This window comes from Anas platyrhynchos, chromosome 2 (genome assembly GCF_047663525.1).
Source record: "Anas platyrhynchos isolate ZD024472 breed Pekin duck chromosome 2, IASCAAS_PekinDuck_T2T, whole genome shotgun sequence".
Lineage (NCBI taxonomy): Eukaryota > Metazoa > Chordata > Aves > Anseriformes > Anatidae > Anas > Anas platyrhynchos.
The window spans coordinates 54258669-54284707 of NC_092588.1; the positions used below are offsets into that span (position 1 = coordinate 54258669).

General features: G+C 41.5%; 1 protein-coding gene across 15 annotated transcripts in view; it reads left to right on the forward strand.

Annotated features, from left to right (window-relative positions):
* The window catches only part of GREB1L (GREB1 like retinoic acid receptor coactivator), a 126589-nt gene that overhangs the window by 2983 nt on the left and 97567 nt on the right, over positions 1-26039 (forward strand). The window contains exon 1 of one of the 15 annotated variants that reach the window (XM_021269016.4): positions 5870-5988. The exons of the other annotated variants lie outside the window; for them this stretch is intronic. The gene's annotated coding sequence lies outside the window, so the exon portion shown is untranslated. Of the gene's footprint in view, positions 1-5869; positions 5989-26039 lie in introns of those variants that run through there. 15 annotated transcript variants of the gene reach the window in all.

Consider the following 26039-nt stretch of genomic DNA (forward strand, 5'->3'; position numbering starts at 1 on the left):
CCTTTGCTTCTGAAACAGAGCTGTGAGAAGGAGGACTGTTGAGAAGACTGACAAATGAAGGGGTAATAAGCCTTGACATTCTGACAATGACGTCTTCAGACTTAGCCCCATGAGCTAGAGTTCATTAGAAATAGTAACTGATTAAGATATCTCAAATATTCAGAAACACATTACAGTGGCAATCATAAAAACAAACAAACAAAAAAAAAAAACAAAAAAACCACCACACATTAATTGTAGAAACTCAGTGTTTGTTTTTTTTTTTATTTTATCAGCATGATTGACTTTTCTCAAATCCCGTTTTGTCATGACTTTCCTTAAACTACTGCTTGTCAGGATGTTTGTTCAAAACGCTTTTGCATAATATAGTTGCAGCTTCTTTCTTTCATTTCCTCTCTCTCTTTTTTTTTTTTTTTTTTTTTTTTTTAATCCCAAACTTGATTCTTTTGTTCCGTGCTGTATTTTACATGTAGATATGTCAACGGTCTGATTTTGTGTCTTGTATATCCCAAATGCATCCTGTTACCAAGACCTCTGAAAATGTCCTCATATTGTAAGGGGGGAACTGGTAAATGAATTTGCAGTTAATCATTACAGAGGCTCATTTGCAACTCTGAGCATGGTTGAACTAGCAAGTAGGTAGTAAGGATAACTCCAGAATAAGAAGTCATGCTGTGAAGGTGCTTATAATGATGAATTATCCAGTAATATTAGACTCTTAATATTTTAATAGGGTAATTAATATATTTAAAAGAAAAAAACCTGCGGAATATCTGTTTGAGGAACTTGTGGGTGACAGAGACCTGGGACGGTGCTTATTCACAATGGTAGCAGCAAAACTTTGTGTGCTGCTGTGGTTAGCTTGGGAGTCACAAGCAGAAATACGGAGGTCATTATAGAAATTACTCTAAAACGTAATTATTTCTAATTTGGGTGACTCCTGAAGCCGTGTCAGCTGGTTTCTGTTGTCTAACTCTAGTTGAATTGTGGTGTAGCTTCTGCAAAATTTCTCTTGGGATGTGAGAGGCCACGGGGACTTGTGTAAACAAGTGTTTGAATTGCAATGTCTGTCGTGTAATTCTCACTGACTTGGCTTTTGAACTTCCACGATGCTTCAGAGGTTTAATAGACCAAAACCAAATACGTACAACATGTGAGGGTCTGACAGCAGGTGTCGATTAAATGCAAATTAACCAAAGAATTTGACAATGTTTAATTTCTTATAACTCGTTCTACTGTAATTGCAATAAAATGTCCATAAAATGGGAAGATGGCAAGAACTGGATGTTGTGACACAAAATCACCACAACAGTAACTTGCTGGTAGCAGCCTGAGTCAGTGTGACAAGATCTGATAGAAAACCTTCAATTAATATTCCCTAGGTAGGATCTTAGGTTATTCTGAAGGAGTTTTTCAAATTGATGGAGCTGTGAACAGCAAAACAGCGTGGGCAGACTTAAGATACTGTTACTCAAGAGATTACCAGACATCTGTCGTAGCGGTGCCAGGAACAAACCTGGAGCGACTCGTTTCATAAAACGTTGTGCAAAAGCTGCTCCAGGTCTCTTTTCTATTATCACCATCACCATCATCATGTAATTAGTCTTTGGTGGCTCTTGTCAAGACTGTTGGCATGATCTGAGCAGAGCACTCTGAGGCGAGTGAAGTTAGGAGGTAACTGTGGGCTGAAATGCACTCTCAGGTTACTGAATGCTCATCTGTGCACCTCACCAAAAGTAGCAGGAAAGTGCAGTGCCAGCGCTCAGTGGGACTGTGAGGTGTGTGCGGTCCTTTCCTCGTTGTGTTCCCAGTCCTGAGAGTAATTAGCAGCGTGCTTGGAAATTGCCTTGTGTCTGATCCTCCACAGTCTTCCTAGTAAAGAGGAAGTGACTGCTTTTTAGGGACTGAAATGTGGCACAGCATCCTTGGCTCCTTAGATTGGAGCTCTCTGGAGTATCCTCCTCCATCGTACCCACTCAGTCACTGGTGAAACAGGGGCAGAGTTGTATAAGCGTTATTGTTGCCTCTTTGTGTTATTAATGTCTTGGGATGAAGCGCAAACATGACAAAACCAGGTTTTGCTGGTCTTAGGATTGGGAGCTGCAGAGAGTGAAGTGCCCCATGCCCTGCCCAGAGCTTTGTGTCCTTCCATTATCGGCATAAAACTATTTTGCTTTTAGCTCTCTTCTTACTGTCTCTTTGGTGGTAGGCATTGGTTGTCATGCTGTCAGTTTTAACGTGTTTATTATTACCATCCCCCAGTGGCTTGCTGGGGAGCTTCCCAAATTTTGTGTTCCTTTAGAGCCTTGCATGGCTTAATTCTTCCATCCTCTCACGCTCCCAGTCTGCTTTTGAGAATAGCTGTTTGATCAAGGAAGCTTAATTTTCTGATTTCTTTAAACCACTTACATAGAATCAAACTCGTAGTGCAATTAAGTGATCCATTTAAGCACTGGGTAACGGGTCTTGATTTTTACAGCTCTGATGCCCTTCACTGCATCAAGAAAAGGTAAGCAGCTTGCTGCCAAGGACACCTCTGATGTCTGTGACATTTGGATTTTAATGTCTGGGACTAAGGCACACAGAACTACTGATGGGGTGTGTAAAAGCAGAATAACTTCCACGTGAGGGGTGTGCATATCCCTCATAGTCCTGATGGCAGCAGTTTCAGCAAAAATTGAAGGTTAGATTTTGAGAGATTTTTTTTTTTTCTCCTTTGGATTAAGAGTCAGCTCTCAGTTTCCAAGCCTCTAGAGGAGGGGGAAGATGACTTTCCTGCCAGATTGTGGATCTGGAGGGAGAAGGTGAAAAAACAATCATGACTTTAGCAGATGTGGGAAGCAAGCTATATTTCAAGGGTGTCGAGATGAAAACATGTTAGCTGTTGCAAGCCTTGGTGTTGAACTAAGGAATCTTTCCTAAAGGTACATCATTTTCTGTTTTGTAGCATTAAATAAGTAATACTATTATTAATACACTTACTAAGTGCCTGAGTTTTTTGGGTGCTGCACAGAAAATGCATGGCCAGTTGCCTCCTTCAGAAAACCTCTAAACTGTGGACTTGAGAAATGAGGAAGGACAACGTACATGCGTGTGCATGTTACAGAAAAGGACATGAATTAAAAATGTTGGGACCTGGTGTCTTAAAGGGTCAGAGTATTCTTTTTCTTTGCAAGTGATTGCTTGCTTTAAAATATACAATTATAAATTATTATTGTTGTTTAAAATTTGTTTAAAAATATTATAAAAATATTAAAAAAAAAAAAAAGTTTGAAGTAGTGTGTTGCAGAAACTGTTAAACAAAAAGCATCACCAAAAAAAACCACTTTAATTTTGAAGAGCAGACATGACCTTGGGCTAGAAGAGCCTGGGACAGGGTGAGGGGGAAGCGTTCTTCTGGCAGCTCTCAGCTCTCAATGAGCAGTGTTTGTTTGCTGACTGTCCAGCACGGTTGTTTTAGTGAGAGATGCCTTGTGCCTGATGGCTGTGTGGATGGATGGATGCTCAGCGCTCATCTGTGGAGCAGCTGGCTGGCTTTCTGTCAGCCCTGACTTTGGGGTGATTCCAGTTGTGATGTGGGTTCGGTGGAGAAATGAGACAGTTGTGTTTGTGATAAGGGTTGAGAAGTGCTACGCAGCGCGGGGTAGGTTTGCAGCTCCGTTTGCTGTCACCAGTAACTCCATTTCTGATTGTCTGCTAAGTTTGGATGGGTTAACTGCTGAGTTCAACTTGGGCAGAGTTCCTCCTGATCCAAAAAATGAATACACATAACCTGTAGCTTCAGAACAAATGAAAATTAATCCAAACATTGTTGCTTTGATGCCTTTTAAAAGAAGAAGAAGAGGAAAAAAAAAAAAAAAAAAGGTTTGCTTTTGATCACAGTGTTTAAGGGATACTGTCCCAGCAGTGTAATAAATGAGAATTGGATCCGGGACTTAGTCAGTAGAAGAATTTATTCTTCCAGATGTGTTTTAATTGAATTGTCCTGTGCAAAGGGGCTCAAGCTTGAATTCAGTAACGTGCAGTTCAGGGGCATATAGTTGAGAAAAAAAAGAGGGGAATGCAGCAGATGCTGTGTAGTTTTGATACTTGTGATATCTCATGATACCATATCTCTAAGCTTGTGTTCCCTGTTCTGATTCCCTACATAAACAAGTACGGGATGGACCTCCATGTATAACCTTGACATGTGACCGGATCTTTGCTTTGCAGTTCATTAGTAGTTTGTCCAAATTGCAATAACTGTGTGTTGGGAAACAGAATGAACAAATAAATAATGAAATGGGACACTTTTTTTTTTTTTTTTTTTTTTCCTTGAGGAAAAGATGGATTTTGCGCCTCTAAAATTTTATTTTTAAGACAGGGAACTTTAGTTCTTGTTTCACCGTGCTCCAGCTGAGAATAACTGAGAACCTTGGGTTTTAATTTGCCAAGTTAAGAAGTCAAAAGCATCGATGTGGATCAGCCACAAACCAAAAGCAGTGTTTTGTTTTCACAGTATTTCCATCGTGGTCCTGCATTAAGTGTGAAATTGGGCTGGGTGGCCTTCAGAGGTCCCTTCCAACCTGAATTATTCTCTTTCTTGTAACGTGGGAAAGAGCCCTAAAGCTACTCAAGAAATGGGCTAATGGCAGCATGAACTGTTTGGGTAACCTGTTGTTCTTTGGTGTGCTAGATCTGCTTTCTATATGTGATTAGAAATATGATGGGATATGAAATCAACATGTACATATCGACAGGGAGATGCTTTGAGTTGTTACTGGCAGCTGTCCACAGGTCTGGTCATTCTACTGGATGGGAACCCAAAAAATGCCCTTGTGACTGAGACTTTGGTCCTATTTCAGTAGGGAGGCTGCAGGGTGAAAGCTCGAGTGCTCCATCAGAGGCTGTTTGGCCTGATGAGGCTGGAAGATTGAGCACCAAAGGGTAATAATGCTACCTGCTTTGGTGCACTGTCTAAAATCAGTCCTAGATTAATGTTCATAACCAAACATCTTACCGCAAGGCAACTTAAAATAAGCCAGTAATATTAATTTTAAACCTTGTCAGGGCTAAAATAAAGCATACTTACGGAGGGGAGATTTGCTTATGTTCTTTCAGTCAATCACTTGTGCTTACTGTTTTGGTAATTGGTGAGGTTTGGGAATTGCTGTTCTCAATTACATGCCCTTCTGCATGTTTCCGATAACTGACTTGCATGCGTGGCCGTATGTTTTATTTTCCAGGACATATTGATGCTTAGGTGGTGATTCAGTCCGTGGGTTGTAGTTCCCTTCTAGCTGCCATATTCTAGCTGAACATACTCCATATGCAGAGGAAAACCAGCCAAGCATGGAAAGAAGGGGGTTGTGCTTTTTACTTCCAGTTATGAAAAGAGGAGTGGAAGCTAGATGACAGTGTAGTTTTTCCTGTTCCAAATGATTATCTGAATACACTGCGGGAAGCTGAGGTTTTATTAAATAACAATAATAAAAAAAAAAGGTAAGGGGAAAAGAAGAACAAGAAATTGGCAATTAGAGACTGTATGTTCTTTAAGAAACCCACTATTAGGAAGAAGTTGACTGGCAGGTTAGCAAGGGCTAGAGCAGAATTGTTACGATTCATAACCTATCCTTTGCCCCAAAGGAGAGAAAATGAACTAGGCTAGGAGGCTGGCCTCAGGATGAGTTCATTAAAACAGTTTGGTGCTCCCTCCCCGTTCCAAAGTGCAATTCACGCTGAGAGGGACTGATAAATTTCTCATTAAAAAACATGTATTGAAAATGAGGTCTGGCCTCTATGTTGTCACAGTGCCTTTCTAATCTGGAATAAATCCCACAAACTGTTTATTTCAGCCAGCATGCAGAGATAAGAGAACAGACGGGTGAATCTTCTTGTGTCCGTGCTGTCATTATGTGTGCCAGGAAAAATAGCTGCAAACTACAAATATATAAGGAGAAAATGGTTTAAGAGAACTGTCCTCTTCTGAGAGGTGTTGGCATCAGACTGGTGAGTAAACAGCTGAAGGCAGTGTAATTGTATAACCAGATGAGGGATATTTATTCAAATTGTGACTTTATTTTGAAAATGAGTCTTGCAATGATCTATCTAGTCATTATTGGCTTCCCTATCCCTGATTTTTAGTAATTCCTTCTAACGTTCTCCAGCTAGACTTATTTTTACTTAACAGAGATTTTTTAACTGGTGATTGCTGTTCTTTCCCATTTTATTTCTGTTCCCCTCCTCCATTGGAGAGAAGCACTCATGATCTTAATAAATAAGACTTAGTATTCAACTGATGTTTGGGTTCCACTTCTTCTGTTACTGTATTACTTCATTTAGAGAAAATACGTTTTTGTAAGTTTAGCTTAAGCTTAGCACATCTGACCAGAGCAGGTCAGAGGTAACTGAGGAATGTTCTTATGCTCTGAACATGGCCAGTTGGTACTATTTTCTGTGGGGGAAAAAAAGGGGCATTTGTTTGGATCAGTTACAGGTGCAAGGTTTATTTTAATACCTCAGATGGAGTCAGAAGACCTGGAGTTCTGAACTAGCAGTCTGGGAACTAGAGGATCCCCAGAAAATCTATTAGCATTTTCTTAGAAAAAGGTACTGGCAAGCAAGCTCCTTGAACCTCACCTCAGAGGAAGATTTGAGGTAAACTTCAATCCTCTTGCATTTCAGCCAAAAAGCTTACAGTGTGTCTGGGGATTCCACCTTGGCCAAGAAATACCGAGTTTTCTTTGGTCTCTAAAGTAAAGCCTGCTGTCATGTTTAAGAGGGGAAGAAACACAGTCTTTCCTTCCCCTCCTAGGTCATGATGTCTTTTTTATCATGGCAGTGCTGTATAAAGGACATAGAACTGTGAATATAAGAGGAAAGCTTCTAAAACTATGATAAACTCTTATGCAAAGCTATAATGTAAGGTTTGTTAATATGATGGCTTGTGTAGGAGCACATAATAGGGCACAGGGCTTCTGTTGCAGTGGTGTATTTCAAAGCTTTTACACCGATGTTCAAAAGAAACAAAACCGACAGTCCATAATTCAGTTAATATGCTGTAGACAAATTACGAGCATGCATTAGGGAAAAATTGTAGGTTTTCTGTGTCCAATTTAGTCAAATCCTGAACGTGTTAGAAAAATTGGTGTATCCGTTTCTGAGTAGTGCTAGGATAACTATCATTACATGTCTTATCAGAGAGAATAGCTTAGGGTAAAAAAAAAAAGTGGATATCAACTGCAAGGCTCTTACTAATCTGGAGAGAGGCAAGGGAAATCAGCTGTAAAAATGTTGATGTGGGCCATGAATTTAAAGAAATGACTACTTGCTTTCGTTTGAATGCTCAGGGTGATCGTGTGGCGTGGGCTGGGGGCTGCAGAAGAGCTGGGTTTGCTTCCAAATTCAACAGAAGACACACAACTTCTCCGTGCCTCAGTTTCCCTATCAGTAAAATGCGGATTGTGAAGGTTTTTATAGCACTATATGATAGTAATGATTAGCTGTTACGATCTTACGCGGCTGAGGCTTAGGGTCTTGAATTCAAGTCTCCTGTCGTGACCTTGGGCCTCTGCGCTTCATGCTTCTGTCACGACAGCTTTGGACACAGTAGACCCAATTCTGTTCCTGGCATACAAACAAATTAGGCTTTTTGTGTCCAAACCTTCTGTTTAATTTGAATTAACTTAATTAATTGAATTTAAATGTCTCCGTCTCCAGTTTCCCTGCGAGATCCGGTTGCCGCCTGTGGGGAGACGGGACAGCCTCCGCCGAGGCTGTTTCGCGGTGAAATGGACTCTAAAGTCCAAGGCCCTTCGTCTGCAGAGCAGCCCACAGCCAGGGCTGTGTTTACCCGTGGCAGTGGTGCTACCCAGCGCTTCCATCGTTGTTAAATGATAATGTAAAATACAGACTGACAACGGGCTAAGCTGTGGCTGGGAGAAGGTCTCGAGCTCGCTGAAGCGAGCAGCCGTTAAGGCGTAAATGCAGCATTTGCAGGCCACATGCTGGCACAACCGCTTCCCTGCCCCCATACGGGTGCTCTTTTTTTTTTTTTTTTTTCTTTTTATTTGGCCATATGTTTTAGTAGTCTGAGTATGTGTCAGCGGTCATCCAGGTGCCACGCTTTTAAGGGATGATTGCCCAGTTTGTTGCTGAAGTGAGACTCTTTCTTCCCCATTTAATTTTTGTTTGAGTCATAATTGTAAATTTTTTTTTTATTTTTATTGCAGATTACTCTTTGTATAGCTAAATTTAAGTACATCTCTTTTGTGGCTAGCCTGCCTGTTACTAGTTTGTATGATACGGGATCAAACAAACCAGTTTTGTTCTCCGGCCCCTACCCTGAATTTCGGAGCTAATGCTCCCCTCCTTGCTCAGTTCTCTCCACACCAAAATGTGCTGGGTCCCTCTCTGCCCTCTTCTTTCTTCTGGCCGAGCAGGAAAGCAATCAACTACCCCAGTACCCCAAAATGCTGCTTCTAACCTTGGGTGGTTGATGCATTACCAAGTTGGCACTCAGAGCATTCGGGATATTTCAAAGACTGCTGGTGTGCTGAAGATGCTACCACACCTTTCTGAGGATTCAATTTTAGGGGTTTTATGGATTGAAGTAGTTACGGGGCTTTATGATCGGGGTCATGCTGGTTTTTTATAAAACAATTAACGGGATTTGTGCTCTGGCAGAGGGGATCCTCCCTCAGGTTTCTGTTGGGCCCTGGCCGAGCGTGGCATGGTGGCCGGCCTACACTGTGCCTCAGAAAGGCAGAGGCCTTCGGCCCTGTACCCTGGCCTTAAAAGAAATAAAGACACGGGCACACCACCCCAGTGGATTGAAACGAGTGTGTGTGTGTGTCGGGGAGGAGGGGAATAACACGCAGAAGAAGATTTATGCCTTCCTTTGGGCTGTTGCTTGGTAACAGAAAATGCCTCTTAAGCCTATTTTTGGAGAGGGGAGGGGTGAAACTTGATTCAGTGACCATCTGTCCCAAGCTGGTTGATTTCCTGTTGAGCTGCCCTTTGTTTCTGTCAAACAATTGATTGTTCCCCTTTGCAGATAAGGATACTGTTGGTGACATTGCCCTGCATCAGCAGGTTGGCTTGTGGCAACCACCTAAGAGGCCTATTACAGGTTTTTTGAAAAACATTTAGGGCCTTTTGGGTTCCTTCTGAGTCCCCTGCCTGTGGTTTTGGTGGTTGTTTATTTGTGTTACATTGTGGGTTTTGACTTTTTTTCATTTTGTGGAATGCCCATTGGTACAGAAAAGTATAACATATATACTTGAAACATTTTTTTCCTCAAGAGGTATTAATAATGCCCTTTTTGTAGTGTGGAGTCACTGGGGGGGAAAAAGCAGACATGGTTTTGGGCACATAAGCCTTGTGGTGGTGGTGGTGGAGCAGAAATTAATTGCAGCCACTACCAAAGAAATCCCCACTGTTTCTTTGAAAACCAATCTGAGATTTTTGGTTGCAAATGGAATATTTGCTATTGTTCTTGCTTAATTGTTAGAAAATCATTCTCTGTTTGAGTACCTCCTGATGTTTGCTTAGTTAGTAGGGCACTGGATAGATCTGGACTCTGATTAGATTATTTTGAGCTATCTGCTTTATTTATATTGCAAAAGCCTATATTTTTCTTTAGTTTTATGCATGCAGGGTGCAAGGTGCACGCACATGCAAGCATGTGCTCTGTAGCCACCATCATTGCTTAAAGCATTATTCAGAGAAGAAGCTTGTGCTTCCAGGTATCTGTTGGAGAAAAAGTAAGTGTGTGTCCAGGGAGACAGGTAATATCTACAAAAATAGAGCAAACTCCCTCAGTGCAACAGGACAGGGATTGGTACTGTTACATCCTTCAGTCTGTGAAACTCTTTACTGGAATATTTCTATGATGCTGCATAACAGGGGAGGGTGAGAAGGAAAGGGATTCAATCCGAATAGTCTTGGCATCTTACAGGTCTTCCTTTATTTGAATTTAGCCTGCTTGTCACTCAGGAGATGAAATTTGGAGGTAATTCCCTACAGTCACTTCACACAGTGAAAGGTGTTATATCTTCCTTTCTCTTCTCTTTTTCCCAGATGCTTTCCAAGTTGCCTTCCACATGTAGAAGAGATGTAGGCTGAAGCTTTTCAGCGTCATCCTGGCTGTAGGTTGGATTAGGATCTTTTTCCAGTGGCAAAGTGCCTACCAAACACTGATTTAGTGAATGTTGGGTCAGGCGTACTTGTGGTTTTCCTTTCTCTTAGTCACATGAGGTAATTAAAATCTGTGATATAGCTTAATAAGAGGCTCATATCAAACCATGCGAATGAGCCTGTGGTTAGACGTTTGACAGCCTTGTGGCTTGTTTGGTGCTTACCTGCCCTTGCATCTTCATTGCTGGTTGCCCAATTCCACACCTGAACCTCAGCCTTTTCCCTGTTCTGCTGCTGTTTGTTTGCCATATGCTGTGATCTGGCAGAGGAAGTGATCCACTTGAAAAACAACTTATTTTTCCAGGTTAATTTTTCAGCTGGATTGGCTCCTTGAGCCAGTTCTCTATGGAGTGACACACCGAGCTTATTTCAATCATTAATGCCAAATATATTGTGAGGTGGTTTTTAAATATGCAGTTTTTCTCGGGTAGAAAAATCCTACTTTTGGATTAGTTTGGAAATGTTGTTAACTGGATGGGTGTACTGATACCACTTCTTTAAAATGAATTGAATGTGCTGCTTTTTTCCCTTGTGGTATAAAGTGATAGATAATCTTTCAGGTATTTTCACACTGTCTTGAAATTAGATTGAGATAAAAACATTCGTAGAACTGTGCAAACTAGGTTGTTTGGGGCCAGAGAATGTAAAGTTTGCAAGGACAAAACCCTTCTGAATTGGTTTGAGAATGGATTATTATGTATTTTTTCCCCCACCTGCAGAATGGAGTTTCTGTAAAGAACTTGGGAATTTTATTTCAGGCTTGAAAATCCTGTCCCAGATATTTGGAACACAGTTTTTATCTGACAGAGAGAAAGCAGCGAGTGGTTATTTTTATCAAGATTGTTTTTTGCTGTTCATTTCCAAGAAGTGTTGCTAAGCTGTATAGCTCAAATTGTAGGTAACTGACAGAAGATCCAGTTCTCCCAGCATCTGAGGTGAGCAGGTAAGTCAGTGGCCTGTGCAGATGACAGAGCAGTTAGGATGCTGGCCTGCACCTATCTTCATGCTTTCTTGAGTCATGTTGTACTGCACTTCTCCCGTTAAAACAGATCCGATGTGTCCTTTGTTCCCAGATAAAAGCAGCTGCAGATCTGCTGTTCAGAAGGCACAGCACCTGTGGCTTACCTTACGTGCAGGAGAGCAGTAATTTGAGAAAGGGAAGTTGGTAGGAGACTGGCATCTGCTTGTGTTCACCTTCTCATGTTGCTGTGCGAGGATGCAGTTACTTGTGTGTATCTTTTGCCTTCAGAACACAGTCAGCCAGAATCTGAGCCATGTTTTATATGTTGTTATACTGATCCTACTGCAACTCAGCTGCCATTTACAGAGCTGGTTAGGATGTTGTCCTCGATACGAGTTTGAGCAGTCATCCTCTCCTGTGATAAGCAGGTCTGTTCGTGGTTTGCAGGACAGAGTTTGGACACTGTAACATTGACTTACTGCTGGAAAAAGAGTGATGCTATCTGTCTGCTCCAGCCTAGACCTTCATTTCCAAAACCACATGCATGGAAGGTGAAAGCTTCCCTTCTCCCAGGAAGGTATGGCTGTCAGTACCAGTGGCAGGACTTTCAGGGAGGAAGCAACAAAACAAAGCTTTTTAAGAAACCTTTTTTTTTCCCCCCAACAAGTGGCTTTCTGCTGAAGCTTAACTTTGGAAAGAAAAACAAAACAAAACACATGTATTCAAGGGAGATGCATGTCCACCTACTTAAGACTGTCACAGCCCTCTTCTGCCTTACAAGCTGTTTCCCAGGTAAATGTTTGCCTTCGAAAGAGCTCCAAGCCTTGGAGCATACTGGGCTGTGCTTGTCCTCCAGTCTTTGCTTTATATTGGCTTGGCTACTGGCTGAGCTCCTCCACTTAGACCATTCATGGCAGCATCATTTCCTTTTAGCTCCCTGAAAGTGCCTTGCAAGAGAACAGTCCTTATGATCAGTCCTGCCCTGTGTTCTCCTGGGTCATCTCACCTGCCTCTTGGTGGATTTATGTATGCAAAACCTTCTGAAGGTTTGAAGGGACATGACAAATCAGAGGGGAACTTGGGAAGATACAGAATTTCTGGCTTAGGCAAATTTGTGCCTGGTCTTAATAACATTAAAATGTTTTTGCATGCTAAAAAAGGCATTTATTTAAACATTTTAGGAGGCTTCTTTTTTTAATTTTTTCAGAACTTGTAGTTTCCTCTGAAGTCCTTTCCTGCTAAAATTGTTCGGGATTGTTTTTCTCCCTCTGTCTTATCGTTGTATCTGGGAAGCTGACCAGAATTTTGGAGAGAACTTAGTTTTGATGAGCAGGCAGATGTTTTGCTTGGCCACGTTGCTGCATATCCCTAACCTAACCTACTGCTCCTCCATCCTCTGGCGAGGAGGCCGAGCTGCCACCCTCTGGTTTTCGGCACCCGCCCGTTGTATATGGGGAGGGAAAAGCACGAGAAGCCGTGTGTGTGAAGTGGAAGGGGCACTGAGGTGTTGGAGGGGCTGCTCTAACGTAATCCAGATGCTCGAGCTTCTTTTTCTGACCCTTTTTTTTTTCCAGGAGCTTTTTTTTTTTTTTTTTTTTTTTTCAGGTTGTTTTCCCGAGTGACCAGATAGCAGCAGAGAAGAAGGGGATGGTCTTGGAGCTAAGCCGGCTCCAGGCAGCGGTCGGAAGATCTTTGTTCTCTTCTGTCTTGACCACAAACTTCCCCGCAGACCTCGGTGGGGGCAGGGGCATGGAGCTCAGTGCTTTAGCTGGGGGTGTGCTGGTTTTTTTTTTTTTTTTTTTTTTTTTGCTTTTCTCCTTCCATGAGTAAAATACGGTGCTGCTGAAATGAGCAGCTCAATTCTTCTTAGTGTTTGTGTTGAATTAACACCCCCAGTAAGCTTCTAAATAAACTGGTCGTGGGGTTACCGAAATGTCCCGGGTGGGCATCCTGGCTTATTTTTCTAGCAGCACGTTTGTTTGGAGTGAATTCTCTATCAAGAGCCAGGGAAGTGGCTCTTTGTTTTCCTCTTCTTCTTGGAATGCTGTTTATTAGTGATATCCAGAGGGGTCAGCGGCATAAATAATGTTTGTTTCAAGGCTTGTTGGGTGCAAATGGTGGGGGGTTCACACCAAGAGAGCTGTTTTGTTTGGTGTGGCTAATCAGGAGCGAGGCTGGAATTGCTCATAGCTGTCATTCAGGTTTTGTTTCAAAGTCCAAGGGCCTACTGGGAAAAACAAAAAGCTAATGAAAGCTGACTGTATTTCAACCCAAACCCTGTGGAATCCAAAATGATGTCCTGACACTCGGTGTATTCTTATTCTCCTGCATTCCCGTGGTTACTAAGGTAACAGGTTTTTAGAGGCTTTACATCTTCATTGTCAAGTATTTGCTACACTTATTGTTGCTGTTTGCAGATTAGGGCAATTTAAACAATGCCTTTTGAAATGGGGACCCAAAAATACAAAAAAGAAATATAGTAGAAATAGATGTAATGAATCAATTACCCTCTCTCGCCGAAATTTTCAGTGCTGCTTCTCAGAGGCTGCATACGAAATGTCCCACTGGTTTAGGGCATGGATTTTAGGCAGAGAAATGCCTTTTGTGAGGCATATTCATTATGGGACTCTTTGAATACAGATGTTGAGTACCAGACAGTAACTTTGTGCCTTTTCCAAACAACAGAATTGTCTTGAGGAAACTGAAGTTCGGACTTGCATCAGGGTGTTGTTTGTCAGATCATCATACATCTAAGACAGGTACCTGAATCTCACAGGCTGTGTTAATCCCACACCACTGTGTCTGCGAAATCATACTTTAAAAACGAAGCATCCAGGGACAAATTGGAAAAGGCTTAAGAAAAATTTAAACTACATGCAGAGCTCTGAAGGCCATCGTGCTCTGTTGCTGCTCCTCTGTGTCCATTTAGCTCGAAAAGAAATACTCTTGTTCGCATCTTTCCTGGAAAACCGGATCGTGAAGGAGACGATCAGACTTGTAAAAGCATCTTCAAGAAAATGACTTTTTATTGGCTTTGTTTCTGCTGGCTTCTAGAAAGTTTGTGCTTTGCTGCAACGAGCATCTTCTGTGACTGTGGTAAGAGAGTCATTTAAAAAAAAAAAAAAAAAAAAGGATTGGTGCAGCTGTTAACTCTTGAAACTACTGAGGACTTCACATAAAGCTGGTTTATGGATTGGCTGTTAGGGGAGTAATTTTCAGCTTCGTGTCATATTTTTCATTCCCCAAAATGAAATTTTAATGAAGCTTTAATTAAATTATTATACAATTCTCATAATACATACAAGCTTTAATGTTAAAAAGATAAATGTATATTTTGCATTTACGTGAGACAAACTATTTAAACTATGCTATAAATACACGATCATAGCACTAATTGCTATCTTTGTAAGAATGGAGTTTAAATACTGTTTCATTGATGTTTTTCAGTGTGTTTTCTTTTTAACTCCCCTCCATTCCCCTTGCCTCCTAAATAGTTTTTTGCTGTTTAACAGCTTCTAAAGCAGCAGTGTTTGATGGTGCCTTGCTATAGAGCTGCTCGTGGTTTATACCACTAGAAGGATAGGGTGAGCAGGGTTTGAAGAGGCTGGGGAGAATTTAAAACTGTTGTTAGGGCTCTCATTGATTAAAAAATATTGCTTCATATGTATTAAATCATTTACATTTATGATCTTCTCACTGCTGGTAACTGAGTTTGAATACTTTATTTTAACTAACTGAGCTGAATGCCGCCCAGTCACGTATGCAGCCTGGGCTCATCCTTAATTCTGCACTAGCTTTTCTGACTCTGCATAAAACCCTTGCTTAAACTAGGCTTCTTTAAAAGAAAATACCATTTTAAACCATTGTTCACAAGCCAGATTCACTTTATGAATAAGTAATCCTACCAAGTAATTTTTAGGAGTAGGCAGTGCTTTGCTTGTGAGGGAAGCAGCATTTTGTATCTCTCTTTGAGGCGATTGCTCTGACGCAGCTTTATGATAGAGTTTCTGTGAGGCTGAATGTATGAAGTGGGCATGGGACTGAGCCTGGGATGCAGTGTTTTGTAGCTTTCCGTGCTGCAGTCTCAGGCATGGCAGCTGTTTAACGCTTACTGTTGTGTGCAGTACAAAGCAGGCTGAACACAGCTGAGCTCTGGTATATGGAGTCCTTCCTTGGCAGAAAGGAAATGTTTTTAGCTGAGAACAATCTTAGCGGACAGCTGATGATGCAGGTGTCGTTCTCTCTGTCCTTGAACAGGAGCCCTCGCCTTACCTTATGCTCCAGAGCCTTTAACCCACGCACAGGCACAGTGGGCCAGATCCCCGTGCTGCTGAAATAAGCCACCACCATCACACATCATGTCTGCATTTAGAGGGGTGAAGCTGAACGCAGGCTGAATTGTTCCCTGTGACGAAGGACAGGAGGTGCTTGGCAAGCATCTCTCACAGATTATTGTTTTAAAGTGTTTGTAGGGAAGCCTTTAATTTGATCAGGTCATTTCCTTAATAGTTCTCCATGTGTGATTCTTACTTTGCCCTGGACAAAGGTGTGATTGGACATCAAAATGTTTGCAAACAAATGAAGACAAGACTCTCTCTCTCTCTCTCTCTCTCTCTCTCTCTCTTTCTCTCTCTCTCTTTTTCCTGATGAAAAAAAATATATATATACTATGATGTTCCATAGAATTAGAATTATTTATTAAAATTTTAATTCCTATAAATAAATGTTTTAAGCTTGGTGCAGGGCTGCTTTTATTTAAATTTCCTGAAAGCTTTATAAAGAGAGGGAAGACATAAAGAAATTCTTTTCCCTTTTTTTAATCTTGTAAAACTTCTGATATCCAAAGATACTAGTATTCAGCGTGTGGCCATTGGAAGCATACGAAGAGAGCTTGTAAGTTCCTCAGGAAAAAAAAAAAATCACCAAATTGTGAAGATTCTAAGTACTGACTTCAATGCAGAAGGGTTCATGAGAACTCCTGTGTTTTGTTTGTTTGTTTGTTGCTTCTCTTTGTTTTGGTTTCTGTTGTTTCGGTTTTGTTAATGGAAATTCTTATTGTTGTTTTACAAGCTTGGGATCATCGTTGAAAGTTAATGTGATAGGAGGCTGTAATACCCCCCAGCAGATTTCTTTTCCGTTCTGTAATAAGCCTTTTCCTTCCCTGCTGGAGGAGGGATGGACATTCACCCATCCCCAGCATATATAGGCTGGGTATGACCTTCACATAGGAAATGGAGAGGATGTCTGGGTGCTCTAAAACCTTTTTTTTTTTTTTTTTTTTCCTCCAATTCTAATTTTAAATGATTTTTTATTTCTAACAGACTTTTTGTTTTTCTTAACAGTAACTTTATACTTTAATGGAACTGCATCATCGTCTCATTGAGGCAGACGAAATAAAGCAGAGGTGCAGAGCTGGATGCACAGAACTGTCCTAGAAGCAGAACTGCCAGTTGCTTCGTATTGCAGATGAGTGGGCACTTCAGGCACACAGTCTTAGATCAACATGTCCAGTGGAGGCAGACAGTGTTTGCTTCACAGCTGGGAAGTACAAGATTGCCTGACAACTTGTAATAGCTATCAAAAAAAAAAAATGTCTCACAGCAGAAATTAATCTCCATAATTTAATAATATGCAGATAATTATTAATATAATTTAATTACTATACAGGTAACCCATGCTTAAGCAAATAAGAGTAGGTAAACTGTAACTGCATGCAGTCCAAGCAAGGCTGACAAAATACTGCTTTCATTTTTGGGAAAAAGAAGCAAAAGAAGCAAATTTATGAATAAAAGGCTTCTTTAAAAATTTGGAAAGAGAATCTGTGCATTTAGCTCATACTCCTTGCTCTGTCATCCTGGATTTTTATTTTTGTACATATTATCTTCTCTTGCTGCGCCTCTTCTTTTGCTTGGGGGAAGGAGGAACACTTAGTCTAAGGGTTTTACTTGTTGTGCCTTATTCAGCCATGAACAGAAATTAAAGAGAGATTTTCTGAGTGGTTTTCACTGGCGTTTCAGGAGAGTATGCAACTAGGCTTGGGGGAGAAAATGTGATTGTCCAGAGCCAGAACCTGCAAATTTGCATGGGCCTTGTTATGCAAATGTGCTTCAAACACAGTATGAAAGAACATCCTTTCATTACGTGGAAATTACAGTGTAAGTAATTAAAACAAAACAATAAATAAATAAAACCACTTACTTAGCTTAGGATAAGTTCACAGCAAATCTAATACACAGTTAAATGGAAGAGCTTTCCTTTATCTGGAAGTCTGCGGCCTGTGTTTAAAGCAAGCGTGACCTTGCCTTCCTAACAAATACAGCATTTCATCTCGACAAGAGGCAAGGAGAGCCAGTACATTACAAAAGGCAAACATGATGTATGTGGTGAGCACTCTGTAATTCATTGCAGGCACCAGATAAGCCTCAGTAATATTTATTGCATTAGGGCATGATGGAGAATGAAGTATTTTGTGCTGGGAAATCCCGAGGACAGGATTCTTTGCCTTTTCTTCATGCCGCCCTATTCTGCTCCGAAACTGCGTCTTGCTTGTGTTTGAATGATGTGCCAAGCCATTCTCTTAAGGTTCTCATTGCCTCGTTTCTTCATAATTACACAAAATAACAGGCACTTCAGCCAGTTGCCACCGGAAAAAAGAATGAGGAAGGGTAGTTATTCTGAAAATGGATGTTCAAAATAAAAATAACAAAGCAAAAAGCTACTCGTTGCTGTTAGAGATTTTTCTTCGCTAAGCTTCAGCTGTTGATTTGATGCCTTATTAAAATGGTGAGTCATGTAGTGCCCACAGGTACTACAGGAGCAGATCTTAAAAGACACAATTTCCATTTCTATGTATGAAACTTGTAAAAAAAAATATATATCAGGATATACTGTACAGTCTAAAATGTGCTCCCTAAAGAGCATGATCTGCTGTTCATTTTACCCAGTTTTTTAGGCTTCCTACTCTTCTTATGACTTGAAGATGAAACTAAATAAGCAAACCTTAACTTTTTTCTTAATATTTTATCCCTGTAGGCTAGTGTATTTACACACAGCTTTTATTAATGGGATCCAATCAATAGCAGTATGTCTCTGTTTCAAATAAGGCGGTAGGTCTTAAAGGCTACGTGAGTAGAAACATCCTAATACTTTAACAGATGTATAATTTCTAAAGAAATAGACTATGAAACATATGGATTATTAACTTGTATAAGCTGAAAGTGAAGAAAAACACCAAAACTCTAGAAAGTTTGAGATTTCTGATGCTTCAAAAGAACAATTTCCATGAGAAGGGGCTGTTTTCCGGAGCTGTTAGGCAGCCTAGCAATTTATTCCCATTGACAAAGATGCCTAATGAAGAAGCGCAGGCATTGTAGGATCAAGCTATAAACTTCATTCCTGGTGCCCTGGCAGCTCTTCAAAATGGCTTTTGTTGCCAAACAGGAAAGCGCTTGCAACGTAAGCTAGTGTCGTCTCGCAGCCCACATTGATCAAAGGTGGGAGGAAAGGTAAGAATATTCTTTGTTTTTGATGAAGTGTTTGTTCCTGATGGGAGAATGGAACATAGAAGCGATTCAAGAGCCTTTCTGAGGCTGCAAAATGACACTCGTTTTATATATATATTTTTTTTAACAGACTGTGATTGCTATCAGAAACAGTAGCTGAATAAGCTGGAGGGTTGTCCTCAGTAACCATGCATAAATGAGGGATTCATGATAAGCAGCCCAGACCTGTTCTTCACTTCTCATCCACTTTCCTTCCCATAAAGCCACCAGGAATAAAATCCCCCTCTCCATTATACTCATCTTCACCAAACCAGTCGGTGTGCATGCACCTACTTGAGCCACCCGAATTCTTGATGTGCCTGTAAAACATACATCAGGCAGTTGCACAGCATCGGGTGCCTGGAGGGGGTCTTCCTCTTGCAGCCCCTGCAAGCAAAGGGCTTGGATTGTGAGCATAGTGATGCTGAAATGGGTCCAAGAGGTGGAGTGAGCCCTCCTGGTATCCGTGGGACAACATTTCTGCAAATTGGTAGTCATTTTGTGTATTCAAACAATCCAAATTAAATGTATATGATGATAATTACGCATTTTTTTTCAGATAGGGTTGTGGCTAGCAAAAAGACTGGTTGTGGCTAACTTCGGTTTGTGAGGAGGGATCCAGTCGAAGGCAGAAGGCCAAAGGGGTTGCCTTCCATCTGTGCTGAAGATGCGAAGTCATGCTATCTAAAGGAAAAGAAAGATGACATTGCCCTTTAGCCTGGGTTTAATGTAGGTCAGTTGGGTCACCAGATGACATGACTTTAATGGCCAAACTGCTTTTAACAATTGCCTTGGGCAGTGTTTAATTTCACTGATCTTTGCCAGCCTTCAGGAGGAGGGAGAGGAAAAATCCACCTTATCTCCTGGTTTTCACACGGCGCACGCTCAGCTGCTTCTGTGATCTTTTATGCCTGGTCAGTACAGAGCAACATGTGCATGTGTGATTATCCGGGTATGAAAAGTGTCACTTACTGCCAGGCTGCTGAAAAATCATCAGACCAGGTATTCTATTTTAATTTTTTACATCAGTTTCTAGCAACAAACTTCAAAGTCTGAGCAGACAGAGAAATATATTCAGATCATCTTTCTAGTTGCTTGTAACGTTTTCTCCCTGAAAAAGGGTTAATACTCAATTACTTAATTCTTAAAGATATCCATGCGAAATATATACTTAGGACTTAATCCCCTTTTCTACTGAAACTTCTGTAATGAAACTTGTTGCCTCGTGAACGTTTTTAGTAAGGGGTGAAGACGCGATATAGTTAAATACCGCGTTAGTTTGCAATAAATCTCAGGCTGGGTTCACAAAAGGGTTTGTCAGCATTCTTGGGCCGTTCGACTACCATATGCAGAATTTCTAGTCAGCTTGAGCTGACCTATGATTTATTATCGCCCTTTCACATGCAATATTTTCCTCCTTGTTGTGAAGCACTGTAACAATGAATCACAGATGAGGAAGGGTAGAGCCGAATTCCCGTTGTCCTACTTTTTTGTCCTGGTGATGGGCTGGGATAGTAGTACAGGGAACATACGTTTCCTTTCAGAAACTGCTCAGCATATATCTTGGCAAGTGCATGTGTTTCAGTTTTGTATGGATGCTTTGAGTAAGTTATTGCTGAGAAACCATGTCTTGATTTTGTAATGGGGAGTGCTATTCACATGTTAGCTTAATGGACCGTAGTAGTGAGGGGGGGGGAAGACAAAGAAAAGTAAATATTAAGTTATTAGGAGAAAAAAAAAAAACACAAAGGAATAAAAAGAAAACATGATTCTGCCATGCACGTGCATCTTCAGCATATCTAAGTATTGAATGTCACAAGCAATTTGTCTCGCTTCGCCTTTTCTCCAGTTAACAGATACTAACATAGGAAAAAAAAAACACAGGAAAAAAAAGTGATGTGATCAAAGGTGTAGAACTACTGCTGTGTAAGGAGCAACTAAGTTGACTCAACTTCAGCCTGGGAGAAAGACAGCTGAGGTCCATAAAATAACGTGGGGCAGATGGGGATACCTGTTCTCGTCTTCTGTAGAAAAAGAACTAAGGTGCATCATGAAATTAGTAAGTACTGTGCTGAATGCAAACAAAAGGTGATAACTGCAAACATGAGGTGAGTTGTGATGCTCCTTTTTCAAGACATTGGCATGCTGGAAGGGTAGGTGGTTTTTAAAGCAGTTGGACAAATTAATAGCTCTTGTGAAATGAGCCTTGAGCTGTGGATCAGCGGAGGTTGGGACAGTGTTCTGGATAATTACTCCTACGGGAAAGTCATGGTTTCTGTGTTCCCTAAGTATCTGCTGTTGGTCACCGTGTGAGCGAAGCAATGAGGCTTGTGGGCTGCCGTGCCATGCCTGGTTTTAGGTTGTTGTGACCGTCCCATCATTCTTCTTTGATTGCGTGGGTCACCGAGTTGGATGAGGTGGGCTGCGGAAAGCGTTCCAGCTCCGTCCTGTGCTCGCAGTGTGTTTTCTGCAGGCAGTGAGCCAGAGGAAAGTAGAGCACAGTTTGCTTTTCTGGACCTTGTTGGTTTTGTAGGTAATAAAACGAAGTATTACAAACAATGCCAGGAGCACCAGAACTGGTGATGCCTCACTTCCTAAAGATCTGGATTTCTCAGCTGTGCAACCAGAACTTAAAACTTTTTCTGTATTTGGAACATAGTTAGGGTCAATCCTTCCAGTGGGTTCTTCAAATAATTAAAAACAAATAATCCTCCCTGCCCCCAAATAGTAAAAATACAGTCCAAGGAAGGACCATGAGTATTAAAACTGGTTTTAATCTTTCTGAACCTTTCAATATGCATGGTTGTGCACGGGAGCAGTGGGGGTATGAGTGTGACATCCAATTTTTCTTACATTATTTAGTAACTGACACAACATGCTGGGTTCTTGCTGGTTGTTAACAGCACGTGAATTATGAGGCCAAAGAGGTCTTCCTCACGACAATAGCCAATGTTTGTAAAAATGCAAAGGTCATGATCATGGCTACTTTTTTCTTTTAATGCCAGCTGGATAGTGATGACAATTACTGCACTAGGCAGATCTGAAAGGGTCGGTGTATTGACTTATCTTCTGTGCTTTATGAGCAGTGATGGTTTCAGTGCAACCATCTGACTTCTGTGCTGCTCCAGCTGAAGCAATTGTGGCCTGAGATGGTTTTCCTTCGTATTTCAGTGAAAAATAAGAGCACCTGGTTCACTAGCTTTATTTTTCAGTCCAGTAAAACTGGACTAGCAATGCTATTTACCATGTTTAAAAGAGAAAAAAGAGAAAAGTAAATGACATGTTTGCAATGCATTCTTTCTTTTAGGATAGCTTAGTTTTACTTCTAAAGTTTTGGAGAAAAAAATAATGGTGGTTTTATAGATCCAAACCATGTGTGTGAATGTTGACAGTGTATTTTTGAAAGATTAAAAAAAAAAAAAAGTTATCAAAGTTGAAGTAAGACTTCTTGAGTTAAGCCTATTCCTTTCAAACAAGGCTTCTTAATGACTTCTGGCTGACAGTACATGAATGTATGTTTTGGATTTTATTCATGAATAAAGGAAATTGTGGCTGTAGATATGTGGCCCTGGGTGTTTTAGCTTCTTTTGACCACCCTAGCTCAGGTGTTCAAAATTGTCTGAATTTTGAATCAATCCTTAACCATGTGTAGAGTGATCAGTGTTCAGGCTCCTCGACATAATATTTTCAATGCCATTACCTAGCTTTTTCTTCAGTGGCCAAATCACTTCTGTTTCTTGTTCTGATTCCCATACTCTTCTTCCACATCACACCAGGCTCAATTTGTTGTAGCATGCAGGTACAGCGATCTTACACCTGTGTACCACTGTGTGTACTGGACAGGGTGGGATTTTTCAAATTCTGGACTCTCCTGTGCTTTAGTCCCCTGTTACAAAGATTAAAAATGAGAAATGGAGACATGAAGCCATTGGCTGCTTGGAAGCCAAAGATCTCAGGCCCTGCACTGGATGACTTTTGAAGCAGTAAAATACTAGGCTAGTATTTTGAGGGAGAGAGCGCAGGTCAGACATCACTAAGCTGAGTCAGAGCTGGAGTGGATACAGCACTAGGTAATGTATTTCTTCATAGCCTGAGAGGACAAGAGGCATTAGATGACCCAGTCTTTTTATCTTGAATTTTGCTCTTGTGACTTTTTCGTAGTTGCCAAGACTAAAAGTGGAGGCCATCTTCTCGTTTCCCTGCACACCGTAAAGCTTCAGCAGCATAGAGCTGGTGAGTTTGTATCTGCCAGAGTCTGTGGCCTCCTGATCTGTGAATGGTAGATGAATGGGCTTTTATCAGTTTACAAAGTCATTGATTTATTACTAAAAAGACGAACTTTGTCTCAAGAGACTGGAAACTAGGCAGCAAATGACTTTGGCAGTGAGTGGTAACAGCAAACGCACGTGAACTTTCTCATAAGCTAAAGGAGTTGTAGAGGAGATGGTCTAAAGTCAGCTGTGTATGAAATAATTACATGAAGGCTTAAAGTTCCTGTCTGAGCCCTTCTAGGAGCTGGGAGAGTGGTGGAAAGATGAAGGCTAAAAGTCTTACTAAGGTTAAAATCGGCAGTGAAAGAAGAGTGGTTTTTAGAAACAAACGAAAGGAACCAGTGAGAACTGTTAGTTTGGACAAAAATGTTTTATACATATCTAATTCTAGATGAAATTGGTAATATAATCTGTTAAACTTTGCAAGTACTTTCTGTTGTACAAGTGCTTCTCCAGGCTGTGGTTACTGGTGTGAAAGGGGTGCCTGCTGAACAGCCCTCAGCCTGCTCTCTCTGCCCCCTTCTTTCAGTCATACTACTTGGCAGTTTTTGGCATGAAGCGTACAGATGAAACGATCCCGTCCTTTGCAGAAGGGAAAACATTGTAAGAGCACTGTTCTTTTTTGCTCTTTTTTATTATTATTATTTTTTTTCAACAGCCTTGCACTGTAATTACTTTGTGCTTGGCATGGGATCAATTTTATCTTGAGTTTGCATCTGAGCTGTCCCTTCAGAAGTCAGCCAAAGCTATCTGAGTTAAAAGCCAAAATTTCTAGCTAATTCATGCTCAGAAACACGCTGGTGGTGGGCTGCTAAAATCCTGCTTCCCTCGTGACTCTGTTGCAGCCCGCAGAAGCAAGGGATTGAGCAGGACTTCTGCCTTTGCTTGTACCCCTGGCCCTTCCGAGCCCTTTGAAGGTCAGGCTCTGAAACTGAGGAGACTTTTGGGTGTGTGTGAGAGGGATTTCAGTGGTCGAATCCAGGCAGTGTGCAGGCAGGAGCTTCTTGACTTAGATGGTGAGGGTAATGGAGGTACTCTTGGGGAGGGAAACCAAGGAGCTCTGAGGAAAGTAGAGGAGCTGAGAGCGATGGCTGTAGGCAGGGGGAGAAGGTGAAGGAGATCAGACTGGCCACACAAGGAGCTGAGGGTTTGGAAACCAAAGATAAGAACAAGACTTTGCCAAGGCACTTCATCCTTTGTAATGCCTAAAACCAAATAGAAAGAGTTTTTTTGTGTTAACCTGTGTTATTTCTCTGCTGTCGGTAAACCTCTCAAGCCTGTAAACACCGCGGCGCTCCGTGAGCTGTAGGGATACTGGCAGTGCTGCTCGACTTCTGCTTGTCTTCATGACAAGAAACCATCAGCCAAAACGCAGATATGGGCTCGGATATGCCAAGGAAAACCCTGTGATCAGGTATGAGCGTGGTAGGGCTTGGCGTAGCACCTAGGTCGGGTCGTGGGCAGGGCTGGGAATAAGCAAGGTCAGGGACCAAAGGAGTACAAATTCATTCATTTCAGGGGCAAGGCAGGGGTGAAGGAGCGAGGCTGTGATGTGGAACGCAAGAAGTTGCAGCCTGCCAGAGCAAACATCAAAGCCTGGAGGCGGGGGTGAGGCAGAGGCCGGGCTCGATCTGTGCAGGATGGCAGGGCAAGGAGCCCAGCTGGGAATGAGACCTCAGGTATCAGAAGACAGGGTCGTGGATTAAGGCTAGAAACTGAGGCGTGAAACAAGGTTTTAGGAACACTGCCCCCAGAAAACCTACTGCCTTCTGGCTGTTTGGCTGAATAGGGGGGGTTCTGCCCTTCCTGCCAGCACGGTGGGGTAAAAAAAATGAACCGAAGTTGTGTGGTAAAAAGGTTGGACCAAAGCATTGCCTTGTAAGTGAAGTTATTCTGTGTGCATTATTGCAGATGCCTGGGTTTCTGTCCTGTAGGGGAGTGTTGTACAAATGTGTTTGGACTTTGTAGTGTCACGTCTGTTTTGTCCCTGTTAGGGCAGGGATGGGAGGAAGTGAAATGCAGTGAATTAGAGTATTAAAATTATACACTTTGCTATTTTGGAAAAAAACTTTTCACTAAGGAAGGAAAAAGCGTGTGAAAGCTGGCCTGAAATATCAAATAAATAAAGATCATTAATGAGCTTTCATGTAGGTGAAACCAATTTCACTTGTGAAGGCCAGCTGTCCCCTCTGATTGATGACTGCAGTAACAATGATTTGATCCTGGCTGCTGGTGTCTGAAAGCAGCTTCATAGCTGGTGTGTGTGAAGGGCTCATCTCTGGGTGGCATAGAAGTGATACCTCTGAGGGGAAAAATGTGTAACTTGGTGTCATGTAGGCAAGTCATATTTTTACCAGCACGGTCCAGGGACCAGAGTCATATTGGTGGAAGCATCTCCGGGTTAGCCTTGGGGTGAGCGCAGGACTTTGAACCTGGATTTCCAGATGGCTGGCTCCAGTGAGATGAGCCACTTGCTCTGTCTCCTGTGAGGTGGGAATTCAGAAAAAAACAGAGCTGCAATATTTGTACGTGTAAATATCAATTGATAATTTTTGAACTGTGGCAAATTTTGTTGAAATGTTTGGGCTTAATTCTTGGTGGGTGTATGGAAGATGAGGAAGTGACCTGATGTTGCTTGAGGTTGTCTTAATGCCTAACACAGCTCAGATAATTTTCACAGCGCACAGTAGACCTTTGGTCGTAGGAAATGCACAATCACTTCACTTAATTTGGTTTTCCATCCCTGAAACTTAAATTACCTGTTAACCTTGGGTGTTTGTTTTTTTGTTTTGTTTTTTAATTTGGGGAGCCATGAGGATTTTTCTTTGCTACAACTTATTTTCAAGACTGATGGTTCGGTATATGAGCTTTAAAATCTCGTCGGGTTTTGGGTGAAATTACCTTAAGAACAGTCTCTCTGGTATGGCAAATGAAATCTGAGAAGCATTTCTAAGTTAAATACAGTAAAATGAATATTTGAGAAGAAAACCAGCTCTTCCTTTCTTTTCCTGTGCCTTCACCCAACATCACTCTTGGCACCCTAGGAGCCTATTCATATATAAAGCTTTGTTCTTCGTGCAGGACTGGTAT